Raw genomic sequence first — 19,116 nt, 5'->3', positions numbered from 1 at the left:
ACGGCATTGTTCATTTTTTCCACGAGGCTACTATTCCATTCTGTCCATATACCACTTCTTCTCTGTCCATTCATCTGTTTATGGACATTTTTTTTGCTTCCATGTCTTTGCTATTTCCATATTGCTGCAGTGCACATTTGACTGCCTGTGTCTTTCCGATTCTGGTAGTCTTAGGTTATAAGCCCAAGAGGTGCCCTGCCGCATCATATGGTAGCTCAATTTTTACCTTTTCAAGCAGCTCCATTCAGTTTGCGTTAGTGCTGTTACCACTTTACATCCCACCAGCAGCTAGAAGGTACACAGTTCTCTAAAACCCCTTCAGCATTTATAGTTTATAGACATTTTGCTGATGGAAATGACTGGTGTGAGCTGAAACCTTGTTGAATTTGAATTTGCATGTGTCTAATAATTCCTTATACTGAGCTTTAGGCATGTCCTTTTTTTTCTTTTCCTTTTTTTTTAAAGAGTGAGTACAACTTCCCTCCTCTTATTGACTTCTTGAAAAATTTCTCATGTGTTGAATTTTCTTGCCTATTCCCTACCCCAGGGCCTTTTTCAGGGCAGGTGTCATTTAGAGCCCTGCAGTCCTTGTGACTATTAAGCAACCATTAGCACTGGGTTTAATGCTGCTGTTGTGGGAAACAGCCACAAGGCGGCAGCATTATTACGTTCTCATCTCTTGTTACTAGGGCAACAGAATCTTCCTGGAGGTAGTGTTCCGTGGTTGTAAATTAGAGTGGAATGTGCTGGGACGAGCCCCCAGAAGTTTATGTCTCCTTACTTAGGTTTGTTTTTTAAATTTAATTCTATTTCTTTTTGGAGTAAATTTGATTAGAGTTTTTTGATTGTCTGGCTGTACAGAATCTGCTCAATGATTCCTACATATGTCTGTTCATCTTCGGATTCTGTTACCATGTATGTGAATACAGAATGTATATTTTAAAGGTATTGGTGATTATATAATTCATATAGTTTATCTGTTATATGTTTATATGCATGTAACATACATTAGTATATTTATGTTAATCCCATAGTCCTAATTTACCCATCCTCCCCCCTTTCATTTTGGCTAACCATTAGTTTATTTCATAAGTCTGTGAGTGTCTTTTTCTGTGGAAATATGTTCATTGGTAACAATCTTAGGATAACATGTATAAATGATATCATAGGATAATTTTCGTACCCTTTTGACTTACTTAACCTTATATGATTATTTCTAGGCTCTACTGTAGTCCTGAAAACGGCATTGTTCATTTTTTCCACGAGGCTACTATTCCATTCTGTCCATATACCACTTCTTCTCTGTCCATTCATCTGTTTATGGACATTTTTTTTGCTTCCATGTCTTTGCTATTTCAATATTGCTGCAGTGCACATTTGACTGCCTGTGTCTTTCCGATTCTGGTGGTCTTAGGTTATAAGCCCGAGAGGTGCCCTGCCGCATCATATGGTAGCTCAATTTCTACCTTTTCAAGCGGCTCCATTCAGTTTGCTTTAGTGCTGTTACCACTTTACATCCCAGCAGCAGATAGAAGGTACACATTTCTCTAAAACACCTTCAGCATTTATAGTTTGTAGACTTTTGCTGATGGCCATTTGACTGTTGTGAGCTGAAACCTTTATGGAGGTTGGATACGCATGTGGCGAATAATTCCTTATACTGATCTTTAGGCATATCCTTTTTCTTCTTTTCCTTTTTTTGTTAAAGTGTGAGTACAACTTCCCTCTTCATATTCACTTTTTGAAAAATTTCTCATGTGTTGAATTTTCTTGCCTATTCCCTACCCAAGGGCACTTTTTGAGGGCAGGTGTCATTTAGACCCCTGCAGTCGTTGTGACTATTAAGCAACCATTAGCACTGGGTTTAAAGCTGCTGTTGTGGGAAACTTCCACAAGGCGGCAGCATTATTACGTTCTCAACTCTTGTTACTAGGGCAACAGAATCTTCCTGGAGGTAGTGTTCTGAGGTTGTAAATTAGAGTGGAATGTGCTGGGACAAGCCCCCAGAAGTTTATGTCTCCTTACTTATGTTTGTTTTTTAAATTTCATTTCTATTTCTTATCAGCGTAAATTTGATTAGAGTGTTTTGATTGCCTGGCTGTACAGGATCTGCTCAATGATTCATACATATGTCTGTTCATCTTCGGGTCCTGTTACCATGTATGTGATTACAAAATGTATATTTTAAAGGTATTGGAGATTATATAATTCATACAGTTTATCTGTTATATGTTGTTATACACTTAACATACATTAGTATATGTATGTTAACCCCATAGTCCTAATTTACCCATCCTCCCACCTTTCATTTTGCTAACCATTAGTTTATTTCATAAGTCTGTGAGTGTCTTTTTCTCTGGAAATATGTTCATTGGTAGCAATCTTAGGATAACATGTATAAATGTTATCATAGGATATTTGTCGTACCCTTTTGAGTTACTTAACCTTATATGATTATTTCTAGGCTCAACTGTAGTCCTGAAAACGGCGTTGTTCATTTTTTTCCCCAGGCTACTATTCTATTTGGTACGTATACTACTTCTTCTTTGTCCATTCATCTGTTTATGAACCTTTTTTCTGCTTCCATGTCTTGGCTATTTCAATATTGCTGCAGTGCTCATTTGCCTGCCTGTGTCTTTCCGATTCAGGTGGTCTTAGGTTATAGGCCCAAAGGGTGACCTGCTGCATCATATGGTAGCTCAGTTTTTACCTTTTCAAGAAGCTCCATTCAGTTTGCGTTAGTGCTTTTACCACTTTACATCCCACCAGCAGCTAGAAGGTACACAGTTCTCTAAAACCCCTTCAGCATTTATAGTTTATAGACATTTTGCTGATGGAAATGACTGGTGTGAGCTGAAACCTTTTTGAATTTGAATTTGCATGTGTCTAATAATTCCTTATACTGAGCTTTAGGCATGTCTTTTTTTTCTTTTCCTTTTTTTTAAAGAGTGAGTACAACTTCCCTCCTCTTATTGACTTCTTGAAAAATTTCTCATGTGTTGAATTTTCTTGGCTATTCCCTACCCCAGGGCATTTTTCAGGGCAGGTGTCATTTAGAGCCCTGCAGTCCTTGTGACTATTAAGCAACTATTAGTACTGGGTTTAAAGCTGCTGTTGAGGGAAACAGCCACAAGGCCGCAGCATTATTACGTTCTCAACTCTTGTTAATACGGCAACAGAGTCTTCCTGGAGGTAGTGTTCCGAGGTTGTAAATTAGAGTGGAATGTGCTGGGACAAGCCCCCAGAAGTTTATGTCTCCTTACTTATGTTTGTTTTTTAAATTTAATTTCTATTTCTTATCAGAGTAAATTTGATTAGAGTGTTTTGATTGCCTGGCTGTACAGAATCTGCTCAATGATTCATACATATGTCTGTTCATCTTCGGGTCCTGTTACCATGTATGTGATTACAAAATGTATATTTTAAAGGTATTGGTGATTATATAATTCATACAGTTTATCTGTTATATGTTTTTATACACTTAACATACATTAGTATATGTATGTTAACCCCATAGTCCTAATTTACCCATCCTCCCACCTTTCATTTTGGCTAACCATTAGTTTATTTGATAAGTCTGTGAGTGTCTTTTTCTGTGGAAATATGTTCATTGGTAGCAATCTTAGGATAACATGTATAAATGTTTTCATAGGATATTTGTCGTACCCTTTTGAGTTACTTAACCTTATATGATTATTTCTAGGCTCAACTGTAGTCCTGAAAACGGCATTGTTCATTTTTTTCCCGAGGCTACTATTCTATTTGGTACGTATATCACTTCTTCTTTGTCCATTCATCTGTTTATGAACCTGTTTTCTGCTTCCATGTCTTGGCTATTTCAATATTGCTGCAGTGCTCATTTGCCTGCCTGTGTCTTTCCGATTCAGGTGGTCTTAGGTTATAGGCCCAAAAGGTGACCTGCCGCATCATATGGTAGCTCAATTTTTATCTTTTCAAGCAGCTCCATTCAGTTTGTGTTAGTGCTGTTACCACTTTACATCCCACCAGCAGCTAGAAGGTACACAGTTCTCTAAAACCCCTTCAGCATTTATAGTTTGTACACATTTTGCTGATGGAAACGACTGGTGTGAGCTGAAACCTTTTTGAATTTGAATTTGCATGTGTCTAATAATTCATTCTACTGAGCTTTAGGCATGTCCTTTTTTTTCTTTTCCTTTTTTTTTAAAGAGTGATTACAACTTCCCTCCTCTTATTGACTTCTTGAAAAATTTCTCATGTGTTGAATATTATTGCCTATTCCCTACCCCAGGGCATTTTTCAGGGCAGGTGTCATTTAGAGCCCTGCAGTCCATGTGACTATTAAGCAACCATTAGCACTGGGTTTAAAGCTGCTGTTGTGGGAAAGAGCCACAAGGCGGCAGCATTATTACGTTCTCATCTCTTGTTACTAGGGCAACAGAATCTTCCTGGAGGTAGTGTTCCGAGGTTGTAAATTAGAGTGGAATGTGCTGGGACAAGCCCCCAGAAGTTTATGTCTCCTTACTTATGTTTGTTTTTTAAATTTAATTTCTATTTCTTATCAGAGTAAATTTGATTAGAGTGTTTTGATTGCCTGGCTGTACAGAAACTGCTCAATGATTCCTACATATGTCTGTTCATCTTCGGATTCTGTTACCATGTATGTGATTACAGAATGTATATTTTAAAGGAATTGGTGATTATATAATTCATACAGTTTATCTGTTATATGTTTTTATACACTTAACATACATTAGTATATGTATGTTAACCCCATAGTCCTAGTTTACCCATCCTCCCACCTTTCATTTTGTCTAACCATTAGTTTATTTCATAAGTCTGTGAGTGTCTTTTTCTGTGGAAATATGTTCATTGGTAGCTATCTTAGGATAACATGTATAAATGTTATCATAGGATATTTGTCGTACCCTTTTGAGTTACTTAACCTTATATGATTATTTCTAGGCTCAACTGTAGTCCTGAAAACGGCATTGTTCATTTTTTTCCCGAGGCTACTATTCTATTTGGTACGTATACCACTTCTTCGTTGTCCATTCATCTGTTTATGAACCTTTTTTCTGCTTCCATGTCTTGGCTATTTCAATATTGCTGCAGTGCTCATTTGCCTGCCTGTGTCTTTCCGATTCAGGTGGTCGTAGGTTATAGGCCCAAAAGGTGACCTGCCGCATCATATGGTAGCTCAATTTTTACCTTTTCAAGCAGCTCCATTCAGTTTGCGTTAGTGCTGTTACCACTTTACATCCCAGCAGCAGATAGAAGGTATACATTTCTCTAAAACTCCTTCAGCATTTATAGTTTGTAGACTTTTGCTGATGGCCATTTGACTGGTGTGAGCTGAAACCTTTTTGGAGGTTGGATACGCATGTGGCGAATAATTCCTTATACTGATCTTTAGGCATATCCTTTTTCTTCTTTTCCTTTTTTTGTTAAAGTGTGAGTACAACTTCCCTCTTCATATTCACTTTTTGAAAAATTTCTCATGTGTTGAATTTTCTTGCGTATTCCCTACCCCAGGGCATTTTTTGAGGGCAGGTGTCATTTAGACCCCTGCAGTCGTTTTGACTATTAAGCAACCATTAGCACTGGGTTTAAAGCTGCTGTTGTGGGAAACAGCCACAAGGCGGCAGCATTATTACGTTCTCAACTCTTGTTACTATGGCAACAGAGTCTTCCTGGAGGTAGTGTTCCGAGGTTGTAAATTAGAGTGGAATGTGCTGGGACAAGCCTCCAGAAGTTTATGTCTCCTTACTTATGTTTGTTTTTTAAATTTAATTTCTATTTCTTATCGGAGTAAATTTGATTTTAGTGTTTTGATTGCCTGGCTGTACAGAATCTGCTCAATGATTCATACATATGTCTGTTCATCCTCGGGTCCTGTTACCATGTATGTGATTACAAAATGTATATTTTAAAGGTATTGGTGATTATATAATTCATACAGTTTATCTGTTATATGTTTTTATACACTTAACATACATTAGTATATGTATGTTAACCCTATAGTCCTATTTAACCCATCCTCCCACCTTTCATTTTGGCTAACCATTAGTTTATTTGATAAGTCTGTGAGTGTCTTTTTCTGTGGAAATATGTTCATTGGTAGCAAGCTTAGGATAACATGTATAAATGTTATCATAGGATATTTGTCGTACCCTTTTGAGTTACTTAACTTTATATGATTATTTCTAGGCTCAACTGTAGTCCTGAAAACGGCATTGTTCATTTTTTTCCCGAGGCTACTATTCTATTTGGTACGTATACCACTTCTTCTTTGTCCATTCATCTGTTTATGAACCTTTTTTCTGCTTCCATGTCTTGGCTATTTCAATATTGCTGCAGTGCTCATTTGCCTGCCTGTGTCTTTCCGATTCAGGTGGTCTTAGGTTATAGGCCCAAAAGGTGACCTGCCGCATCATATGGTAGCTCAATTTTTATCTTTTCAAGCAGCTCCATTCAGTTTGTGTTAGTGCTGTTACCACTTTACATCCCACCAGCAGCTAGAAGGTACACAGTTCTCTAAAACCCCTTCAGCATTTATACTTTGTAGACATTTTGCTGATGGAAACGATTGGTGTGAGCTGAAACCTTTTTCCATTTGAATTTGCATGTGTCTAATAATTCATTCTACTGAGCTTTAGGCATGTCCTTTTTTTCTTTTCCTTTTTTTTTAAAGAGTGAGTACAACTTCCCTCCTCTTATTGATTTCTTGAAAAATTTCTCATGTGTTGAATATTCTTGCCTATTCCTTACCCCAGGGCATTTTTCAGGGCAGGTGTCATTTAGAGCCCTGCAGTCCATGTGACTATTAAGCAACCATTAGCACTGGGTTTAAAGCTGCTGTTGTGGGAAAGAGCCACAAGGCGGCAGCATTATTACGTTCTCATCTCTTGTTACTAGGGCAACAGAATCTTCCTGGAGGTAGTGTTCCGAGGTTGTAAATTAGAGTGGAATGTGCTGGGACAAGCCCCCAGAAGTTTATGTCTCCTTACTTAGGTTTGTTTTTTAAATTTAATTTCTATTTCTTATCGGAGTAAATTTGATTAGAGTGTTTTGATTGTCTGGCTGTACAGAAACTGCTCAATGATTCCTACATATGTCTGTTCATCTTCGGGTTCTGTTACCATGTATGTGATTACAGAATGTATATTTTAAAGGTATTGGTGATTATATAATTCATACAGTTTATCTGTTATATGTTTTTATACACTTAACATACATTAGTATATGTATGTTAACCCCATAGTCCTAATTTACCCGTCCTCCCACCTTTCATTTTGGCTAACAATTAGTTTATTTCATAAGTCTGTGAGTGTCTTTTTCTGTGGAAATATGTTCATTGGTAGCAATCTTAGGATAACATGTATAAATGATATCATAGGATAATTGTCATACCCTTTTGACTTACTTAACCTTATATGATTATTTCTAGGCTCAACTGTAGTCCTGAAAACGGCATTGTTCATTTTTTCCCCGAGGCTACTATTCCATTCTGTCCATATACCACTTCTTCTCTGTCCATTCATCTGTTTATGGACATTTTTTTTGCTTCCATGTCTTTGCTATTTCAATATTGCTGCAGTGCACATTTGACTGCCTGTGTCTTTCCGATTCTGGTAGTCTTAGGTTATAAGCCCAAGAGGTGCCCTGCCGCATCATATGGTAGCTCCATTTTTACCTTTTCAAGCAGCTCCATTCAGTTTGCGTTAGTGCTGTTACCACTTTACATCCCACCAGCAGCTAGAAGGTACACAGTTCTCTAAAACCCCTTCAGCATTTATAGTTTATAGACATTTTGCTGATGGAAATGACTGGTGTGAGCTGAAACCTTGTTGAATTTGAATTTGCATGTGTCTAATAATTCCTTATACTGAGCTTTAGGCATGTCCTTTTTTTTCTTTTCCTTTTTTTTTAAAGAGTGAGTACAACTTCCCTCCTCTTATTGACTTCTTGAAAAATTTCTCATGTGTTGAATTTTCTTGCCTATTCCCTACCCCAGGGCCTTTTTCAGGGCAGGTGTCATTTAGAGCCCTGCAGTCCTTGTGACTATTAAGCAACCATTAGCACTGGGTTTAATGCTGCTGTTGTGGGAAACAGCCACAAGGCGGCAGCATTATTACGTTCTCATCTCTTGTTACTAGGGCAACAGAATCTTCCTGGAGGTAGTGTTCCGTGGTTGTAAATTAGAGTGGAATGTGCTGGGACGAGCCCCCAGAAGTTTATGTCTCCTTACTTAGGTTTGTTTTTTAAATTTAATTCTATTTCTTTTTGGAGTAAATTTGATTAGAGTTTTTTGATTGTCTGGCTGTACAGAATCTGCTCAATGATTCCTACATATGTCTGTTCATCTTCGGATTCTGTTACCATGTATGTGAATACAGAATGTATATTTTAAAGGTATTGGTGATTATATAATTCATATAGTTTATCTGTTATATGTTTATATGCATGTAACATACATTAGTATATTTATGTTAATCCCATAGTCCTAATTTACCCATCCTCCCCCCTTTCATTTTGGCTAACCATTAGTTTATTTCATAAGTCTGTGAGTGTCTTTTTCTGTGGAAATATGTTCATTGGTAACAATCTTAGGATAACATGTATAAATGATATCATAGGATAATTTTCGTACCCTTTTGACTTACTTAACCTTATATGATTATTTCTAGGCTCTACTGTAGTCCTGAAAACGGCATTGTTCATTTTTTCCACGAGGCTACTATTCCATTCTGTCCATATACCACTTCTTCTCTGTCCATTCATCTGTTTATGGACATTTTTTTTGCTTCCATGTCTTTGCTATTTCAATATTGCTGCAGTGCACATTTGACTGCCTGTGTCTTTCCGATTCTGGTGGTCTTAGGTTATAAGCCCGAGAGGTGCCCTGCCGCATCATATGGTAGCTCAATTTCTACCTTTTCAAGCGGCTCCATTCAGTTTGCTTTAGTGCTGTTACCACTTTACATCCCAGCAGCAGATAGAAGGTACACATTTCTCTAAAACACCTTCAGCATTTATAGTTTGTAGACTTTTGCTGATGGCCATTTGACTGTTGTGAGCTGAAACCTTTATGGAGGTTGGATACGCATGTGGCGAATAATTCCTTATACTGATCTTTAGGCATATCCTTTTTCTTCTTTTCCTTTTTTTGTTAAAGTGTGAGTACAACTTCCCTCTTCATATTCACTTTTTGAAAAATTTCTCATGTGTTGAATTTTCTTGCCTATTCCCTACCCAAGGGCACTTTTTGAGGGCAGGTGTCATTTAGACCCCTGCAGTCGTTGTGACTATTAAGCAACCATTAGCACTGGGTTTAAAGCTGCTGTTGTGGGAAACTTCCACAAGGCGGCAGCATTATTACGTTCTCAACTCTTGTTACTAGGGCAACAGAATCTTCCTGGAGGTAGTGTTCTGAGGTTGTAAATTAGAGTGGAATGTGCTGGGACAAGCCCCCAGAAGTTTATGTCTCCTTACTTATGTTTGTTTTTTAAATTTCATTTCTATTTCTTATCAGCGTAAATTTGATTAGAGTGTTTTGATTGCCTGGCTGTACAGGATCTGCTCAATGATTCATACATATGTCTGTTCATCTTCGGGTCCTGTTACCATGTATGTGATTACAAAATGTATATTTTAAAGGTATTGGAGATTATATAATTCATACAGTTTATCTGTTATATGTTGTTATACACTTAACATACATTAGTATATGTATGTTAACCCCATAGTCCTAATTTACCCATCCTCCCACCTTTCATTTTGCTAACCATTAGTTTATTTCATAAGTCTGTGAGTGTCTTTTTCTCTGGAAATATGTTCATTGGTAGCAATCTTAGGATAACATGTATAAATGTTATCATAGGATATTTGTCGTACCCTTTTGAGTTACTTAACCTTATATGATTATTTCTAGGCTCAACTGTAGTCCTGAAAACGGCGTTGTTCATTTTTTTCCCCAGGCTACTATTCTATTTGGTACGTATACTACTTCTTCTTTGTCCATTCATCTGTTTATGAACCTTTTTTCTGCTTCCATGTCTTGGCTATTTCAATATTGCTGCAGTGCTCATTTGCCTGCCTGTGTCTTTCCGATTCAGGTGGTCTTAGGTTATAGGCCCAAAGGGTGACCTGCTGCATCATATGGTAGCTCAGTTTTTACCTTTTCAAGAAGCTCCATTCAGTTTGCGTTAGTGCTTTTACCACTTTACATCCCACCAGCAGCTAGAAGGTACACAGTTCTCTAAAACCCCTTCAGCATTTATAGTTTATAGACATTTTGCTGATGGAAATGACTGGTGTGAGCTGAAACCTTTTTGAATTTGAATTTGCATGTGTCTAATAATTCCTTATACTGAGCTTTAGGCATGTCTTTTTTTTAAAGAGTGAGTACAACTTCCCTCCTCTTATTGACTTCTTGAAAAATTTCTCATGTGTTGAATTTTCTTGGCTATTCCCTACCCCAGGGCATTTTTCAGGGCAGGTGTCATTTAGAGCCCTGCAGTCCTTGTGACTATTAAGCAACTATTAGTACTGGGTTTAAAGCTGCTGTTGAGGGAAACAGCCACAAGGCCGCAGCATTATTACGTTCTCAACTCTTGTTAATACGGCAACAGAGTCTTCCTGGAGGTAGTGTTCCGAGGTTGTAAATTAGAGTGGAATGTGCTGGGACAAGCCCCCAGAAGTTTATGTCTCCTTACTTATGTTTGTTTTTTAAATTTAATTTCTATTTCTTATCAGAGTAAATTTGATTAGAGTGTTTTGATTGCCTGGCTGTACAGAATCTGCTCAATGATTCATACATATGTCTGTTCATCTTCGGGTCCTGTTACCATGTATGTGATTACAAAATGTATATTTTAAAGGTATTGGTGATTATATAATTCATACAGTTTATCTGTTATATGTTTTTATACACTTAACATACATTAGTATATGTATGTTAACCCCATAGTCCTAATTTACCCATCCTCCCACCTTTCATTTTGGCTAACCATTAGTTTATTTGATAAGTCTGTGAGTGTCTTTTTCTGTGGAAATATGTTCATTGGTAGCAATCTTAGGATAACATGTATAAATGTTTTCATAGGATATTTGTCGTACCCTTTTGAGTTACTTAACCTTATATGATTATTTCTAGGCTCAACTGTAGTCCTGAAAACGGCATTGTTCATTTTTTTCCCGAGGCTACTATTCTATTTGGTACGTATATCACTTCTTCTTTGTCCATTCATCTGTTTATGAACCTGTTTTCTGCTTCCATGTCTTGGCTATTTCAATATTGCTGCAGTGCTCATTTGCCTGCCTGTGTCTTTCCGATTCAGGTGGTCTTAGGTTATAGGCCCAAAAGGTGACCTGCCGCATCATATGGTAGCTCAATTTTTATCTTTTCAAGCAGCTCCATTCAGTTTGTGTTAGTGCTGTTACCACTTTACATCCCACCAGCAGCTAGAAGGTACACAGTTCTCTAAAACCCCTTCAGCATTTATAGTTTGTACACATTTTGCTGATGGAAACGACTGGTGTGAGCTGAAACCTTTTTGAATTTGAATTTGCATGTGTCTAATAATTCATTCTACTGAGCTTTAGGCATGTCCTTTTTTTTCTTTTCCTTTTTTTTTAAAGAGTGATTACAACTTCCCTCCTCTTATTGACTTCTTGAAAAATTTCTCATGTGTTGAATATTATTGCCTATTCCCTACCCCAGGGCATTTTTCAGGGCAGGTGTCATTTAGAGCCCTGCAGTCCATGTGACTATTAAGCAACCATTAGCACTGGGTTTAAAGCTGCTGTTGTGGGAAAGAGCCACAAGGCGGCAGCATTATTACGTTCTCATCTCTTGTTACTAGGGCAACAGAATCTTCCTGGAGGTAGTGTTCCGAGGTTGTAAATTAGAGTGGAATGTGCTGGGACAAGCCCCCAGAAGTTTATGTCTCCTTACTTATGTTTGTTTTTTAAATTTAATTTCTATTTCTTATCAGAGTAAATTTGATTAGAGTGTTTTGATTGCCTGGCTGTACAGAAACTGCTCAATGATTCCTACATATGTCTGTTCATCTTCGGATTCTGTTACCATGTATGTGATTACAGAATGTATATTTTAAAGGAATTGGTGATTATATAATTCATACAGTTTATCTGTTATATGTTTTTATACACTTAACATACATTAGTATATGTATGTTAACCCCATAGTCCTAGTTTACCCATCCTCCCACCTTTCATTTTGTCTAACCATTAGTTTATTTCATAAGTCTGTGAGTGTCTTTTTCTGTGGAAATATGTTCATTGGTAGCTATCTTAGGATAACATGTATAAATGTTATCATAGGATATTTGTCGTACCCTTTTGAGTTACTTAACCTTATATGATTATTTCTAGGCTCAACTGTAGTCCTGAAAACGGCATTGTTCATTTTTTTCCCGAGGCTACTATTCTATTTGGTACGTATACCACTTCTTCGTTGTCCATTCATCTGTTTATGAACCTTTTTTCTGCTTCCATGTCTTGGCTATTTCAATATTGCTGCAGTGCTCATTTGCCTGCCTGTGTCTTTCCGATTCAGGTGGTCGTAGGTTATAGGCCCAAAAGGTGACCTGCCGCATCATATGGTAGCTCAATTTTTACCTTTTCAAGCAGCTCCATTCAGTTTGCGTTAGTGCTGTTACCACTTTACATCCCAGCAGCAGATAGAAGGTATACATTTCTCTAAAACTCCTTCAGCATTTATAGTTTGTAGACTTTTTGCTGATGGCCATTTGACTGGTGTGAGCTGAAACCTTTTTGGAGGTTGGATACGCATGTGGCGAATAATTCCTTATACTGATCTTTAGGCATATCCTTTTTCTTCTTTTCCTTTTTTTGTTAAAGTGTGAGTACAACTTCCCTCTTCATATTCACTTTTTGAAAAATTTCTCATGTGTTGAATTTTCTTGCGTATTCCCTACCCCAGGGCATTTTTTGAGGGCAGGTGTCATTTAGACCCCTGCAGTCGTTTTGACTATTAAGCAACCATTAGCACTGGGTTTAAAGCTGCTGTTGTGGGAAACAGCCACAAGGCGGCAGCATTATTACGTTCTCAACTCTTGTTACTATGGCAACAGAGTCTTCCTGGAGGTAGTGTTCCGAGGTTGTAAATTAGAGTGGAATGTGCTGGGACAAGCCTCCAGAAGTTTATGTCTCCTTACTTATGTTTGTTTTTTAAATTTAATTTCTATTTCTTATCGGAGTAAATTTGATTTTAGTGTTTTGATTGCCTGGCTGTACAGAATCTGCTCAATGATTCATACATATGTCTGTTCATCCTCGGGTCCTGTTACCATGTATGTGATTACAAAATGTATATTTTAAAGGTATTGGTGATTATATAATTCATACAGTTTATCTGTTATATGTTTTTATACACTTAACATACATTAGTATATGTATGTTAACCCTATAGTCCTATTTAACCCATCCTCCCACCTTTCATTTTGGCTAACCATTAGTTTATTTGATAAGTCTGTGAGTGTCTTTTTCTGTGGAAATATGTTCATTGGTAGCAAGCTTAGGATAACATGTATAAATGTTATCATAGGATATTTGTCGTACCCTTTTGAGTTACTTAACTTTATATGATTATTTCTAGGCTCAACTGTAGTCCTGAAAACGGCATTGTTCATTTTTTTCCCGAGGCTACTATTCTATTTGGTACGTATACCACTTCTTCTTTGTCCATTCATCTGTTTATGAACCTTTTTTCTGCTTCCATGTCTTGGCTATTTCAATATTGCTGCAGTGCTCATTTGCCTGCCTGTGTCTTTCCGATTCAGGTGGTCTTAGGTTATAGGCCCAAAAGGTGACCTGCCGCATCATATGGTAGCTCAATTTTTATCTTTTCAAGCAGCTCCATTCAGTTTGTGTTAGTGCTGTTACCACTTTACATCCCACCAGCAGCTAGAAGGTACACAGTTCTCTAAAACCCCTTCAGCATTTATACTTTGTAGACATTTTGCTGATGGAAACGATTGGTGTGAGCTGAAACCTTTTTCCATTTGAATTTGCATGTGTCTAATAATTCATTCTACTGAGCTTTAGGCATGTCCTTTTTTTCTTTTCCTTTTTTTTTAAAGAGTGAGTACAACTTCCCTCCTCTTATTGATTTCTTGAAAAATTTCTCATGTGTTGAATATTCTTGCCTATTCCTTACCCCAGGGCATTTTTCAGGGCAGGTGTCATTTAGAGCCCTGCAGTCCATGTGACTATTAAGCAACCATTAGCACTGGGTTTAAAGCTGCTGTTGTGGGAAAGAGCCACAAGGCGGCAGCATTATTACGTTCTCATCTCTTGTTACTAGGGCAACAGAATCTTCCTGGAGGTAGTGTTCCGAGGTTGTAAATTAGAGTGGAATGTGCTGGGACAAGCCCCCAGAAGTTTATGTCTCCTTACTTAGGTTTGTTTTTTAAATTTAATTTCTATTTCTTATCGGAGTAAATTTGATTAGAGTGTTTTGATTGTCTGGCTGTACAGAAACTGCTCAATGATTCCTACATATGTCTGTTCATCTTCGGGTTCTGTTACCATGTATGTGATTACAGAATGTATATTTTAAAGGTATTGGTGATTATATAATTCATACAGTTTATCTGTTATATGTTTTTATACACTTAACATACATTAGTATATGTATGTTAACCCCATAGTCCTAATTTACCCGTCCTCCCACCTTTCATTTTGGCTAACAATTAGTTTATTTCATAAGTCTGTGAGTGTCTTTTTCTGTGGAAATATGTTCATTGGTAGCAATCTTAGGATAACATGTATAAATGATATCATAGGATAATTGTCATACCCTTTTGACTTACTTAACCTTATATGATTATTTCTAGGCTCAACTGTAGTCCTGAAAACGGCATTGTTCATTTTTTCCCCGAGGCTACTATTCCATTCTGTCCATATACCACTTCTTCTCTGTCCATTCATCTGTTTATGGACATTTTTTTTGCTTCCATGTCTTTGCTATTTCAATATTGCTGCAGTGCACATTTGACTGCCTGTGTCTTTCCGATTCTGGTAGTCTTAGGTTATAAGCCCAAGAGGTGCCCTGCCGCATCATATGGTAGCTCCATTTTTACCTTTTCAAGCAGCTCCATTCAGTTTGCGTTAGTGCTGTTACCACTTTACATCCCACCAGCAGCTAGAAGGTACACAGTTCTCTAAAACCCCTTCAGCATTTATAGTTTATAGGCATTTTGCTGATGGAAATGACTGGTGTGAGCTGAAACCTTTTTGAATTTGAATTTGCATGTGTCTAATAATTCCTTATACTGAGCTTTAGGCATGTCCTTTTTTTTCTTTTCCTTTTTTTTAAAGAGTGAGTACAACTTCCCTCCTCTTATTGACTTCTTGAAAAATTTCTCATGTGTTGAATTTTCTTGCCTATTCCCTACCCCAGGGCATTTTTCAGGGCAGGTGTCATTTAGAGCCCTGCAGTCCTTGTGACTATTAAGCAACCATTAGCACTGGGTTTAATGCTGCTGTTGTGGGAAACAGCCACAAGGCGGCAGCATTATTACGTTCTCATCTCTTGTTACTAGGGCAACAGAATCTTCCTGGAGGTAGTGTTCCGTGGTTGTAAATTAGAGTGGAATGTGCTGGGACGAGCCCCCAGAAGTTTATGTCTCCTTACTTATGTTTGTTTTTTAAATTTAATTTCTATTTCTTATCAGAGTAAATTTGATTAGAGAGTTTTGATTGCCTGGCTGTACAGAATCTGCTCAATGATTCATACATATGTCTGTTCATCTTCGGGTCCTCTTACCATGTATGTGATTACAAAATGTATATTTTAAAGGTATTGGTGATTATATAATTCATACAGTTTATCTGTTATATGTTTTTATACACTTAACATACATTAGTATATGTATGTTAACCCCATAGTCCTAATTTACCCATCCTCCCACCTTTCATTTTGGCTAACCATTAGTTTATTTGATAAGTCTGTGAGTGTCTTTTTCTGTGGAAATATGTTCATTGGTAGCAATCTTAGGATAACATGTATAAATGTTTTCATAGGATATTTGTCGTACCCTTTTGAGTTACTTAACGTTATATGATTATTTCTAGGCTCAACTGTAGTCCTGAAAACGGCATTGTTCATTTTTTTCCCGAGGCTACTATTCTATTTGGTACGTATACCACTTCTTCTTTGTCCATTCATCTGTTTATGAACCTTTTTTCTGCTTCCATGTCTTGGCTATTTCAATATTGCTGCAGTGCTCATTTGCCTGCCTGTGTCTTTCCGATTCAGGTGGTCTTAGGTTATAGGCCCAAAAGGTGACGTGCCGCATCATATGGTAGCTCAATTTCTACCTTTTCAAGCGGCTCCATTCAGTTTGCGTTAGTGCTGTTACCACTTTACATCCCAGCAGCAGATAGAAGGTACACATTTCTCTAAAACACCTTCAGCATTTATAGTTTGTAGACTTTTTGCTGATGGCCATTTGACTGTTGTGAGCTGAAACCTTTATGGAGGTTGGATAAGCATGTGGCGAATAATTCCTTATACTGAGCTTTAGGCATGTCCTTTTTTTTCTTTTCCTTTTTTTTTAAAGAGTGAGTACAACTTCCCTCCTCTTATTGATTTCTTGAAAAATTTCTCATGTGTTGAATATTCTTGCCTATTCCTTACCCCAGGGCATTTTTCAGGGCAGGTGTCATTTAGAGCCCTGCAGTCCATGTGACTATTAAGCAACCATTAGCACTGGGTTTAAAGCTGCTGTTGTGGGAAAGAGCCACAAGGCGGCAGCATTATTACGTTCTCATCTCTTGTTACTAGGGCAACAGAATCTTCCTGGAGGTAGTGTTCCGAGGTTGTAAATTAGAGTGGAATGTGCTGGGACAAGCCCCCAGAAGTTTATGTCTCCTTACTTAGGTTTGTTTTTTAAATTTAATTTCTATTTCTTATCGGAGTAAATTTGATTAGAGTGTTTTGATTGCCTGGCTGTACAGGATCTGCTCAGTGATTCATACATATGTCTGTTCATCTTCGGGTCCTGTTACCATGTATGTGATTACAAAATGTATATTTTAAAGGTATTGGTGATTATATAATTCATACAGTTTATCTGTTATATGTTTTTATACACTTAACATACATTAGTATATGTATGTTAACCCCATAGTCCTAATTTACCCATCCTCCCACCTTTCATTTTGGCTAACCATTAGTTTATTTGATAAGTCTGTGAGTGTCTTTTTCTGTGGAAATATGTTCATTGGTAGCAATCTTAGGATAACATGTATAAATGTTTTCATAGGATATTTGTCGTACCCTTTTGAGTTACTTAACCTTATATGATTATTTCTAGGCTCAACTGTAGTCCTGAAAACGGCATTGTTCATTTTTTTCCCGAGGCTACTATTCTATTTGGTACGTATATCACTTCTTCTTTGTCCATTCATCTGTTTATGAACCTGTTTTCTGCTTCCATGTCTTGGCTATTTCAATATTGCTGCAGTGCTCATTTGCCTGCCTGTGTCTTTCCGATTCAGGTGGTCTTAGGTTATAGGCCCAAAAGGTGACCTGCCGCATCATATGGTAGCTCAATTTTTATCTTTTCAAGCAGCTCCATTCAGTTTGTGTTAGTGCTGTTACCACTTTACATCCCACCAGCAGCTAGAAGGTACACAGTTCTCTAAAACCCCTTCAGCATTTATAGTTTGTACACATTTTGCTGATGGAAACGACTGGTGTGAGCTGAAACCTTTTTGAATTTGAATTTGCATGTGTCTAATAATTCATTCTACTGAGCTTTAGGCATGTCCTTTTTTTTCTTTTCCTTTTTTTTTAAAGAGTGATTACAACTTCCCTCCTCTTATTGACTTCTTGAAAAATTTCTCATGTGTTGAATATTATTGCCTATTCCCTACCCCAGGGCATTTTTCAGGGCAGGTGTCATTTAGAGCCCTGCAGTCCATGTGACTATTAAGCAACCATTAGCACTGGGTTTAAAGCTGCTGTTGTGGGAAAGAGCCACAAGGCGGCAGCATTATTACGTTCTCATCTCTTGTTACTAGGGCAACAGAATCTTCCTGGAGGTAGTGTTCCGAGGTTGTAAATTAGAGTGGAATGTGCTGGGACAAGCCCCCAGAAGTTTATGTCTCCTTACTTAGGTTTGTTTTTTAAATTTAATTTCTATTTCTTATCGGAGTAAATTTGATTAGAGTGTTTTGATTGTCTGGCTGTACAGAAACTGCTCAATGATTCCTACATATGTCTGTTCATCTTCGGATTCTGTTACCATGTATGTGATTACAGAATGTATATTTTAAAGGAATTGGTGATTATATAATTCATACAGTTTATCTGTTATATGTTTTTATACACTTAACATACATTAGTATATGTATGTTAACCCCATAGTCCTAGTTTACCCATCCTCCCACCTTTCATTTTGTCTAACCATTAGTTTATTTCATAAGTCTGTGAGTGTCTTTTTCTGTGGAAATATGTTCATTGGTAGCTATCTTAGGATAACATGTATAAATGTTATCATAGGATATTTGTCGTACCCTTTTGAGTTACTTAACCTTATATGATTATTTCTAGGCTCAACTGTAGTCCTGAAAACGGCATTGTTCATTTTTTTCCCGAGGCTACTATTCTATTTGGTACGTATACCACTTCTTCGTTGTCCATTCATCTGTTTATGAACCTTTTTTCTGCTTCCATGTCTTGGCTATTTCAATATTGCTGCAGTGCTCATTTGCCTGCCTGTGTCTTTCCGATTCAGGTGGTCGTAGGTTATAGGCCCAAAAGGTGACCTGCCGCATCATATGGTAGCTCAATTTTTACCTTTTCAAGCAGCTCCATTCAGTTTGCGTTAGTGCTGTTACCACTTTACATCCCAGCAGCAGATAGAAGGTATACATTTCTCTAAAACTCCTTCAGCATTTATAGTTTGTAGACTTTTTGCTGATAGCCATTTGACTGGTGTGAGCTGAAACCTTTTTGGACGTTGGATACGCATGTGGCGAATAATTCCTTATACTGATCTTTAGGCATATCCTTTTTCTTCTTTTCCTTTTTTTGTTAAAGTGTGAGTACAACTTCCCTCTTCATATTCACTTTTTGAA

Source organism: Balaenoptera borealis (assembly GCF_965194805.1).
Source record: "Balaenoptera borealis genome assembly, contig: HAP1_SCAFFOLD_1423, whole genome shotgun sequence".
NCBI classification, from domain to species: domain Eukaryota; kingdom Metazoa; phylum Chordata; class Mammalia; order Artiodactyla; family Balaenopteridae; genus Balaenoptera; species Balaenoptera borealis.
The sequence above is the reverse complement of the archived record's forward strand: the minus strand, read 5'-3'. Positions refer to the sequence as shown.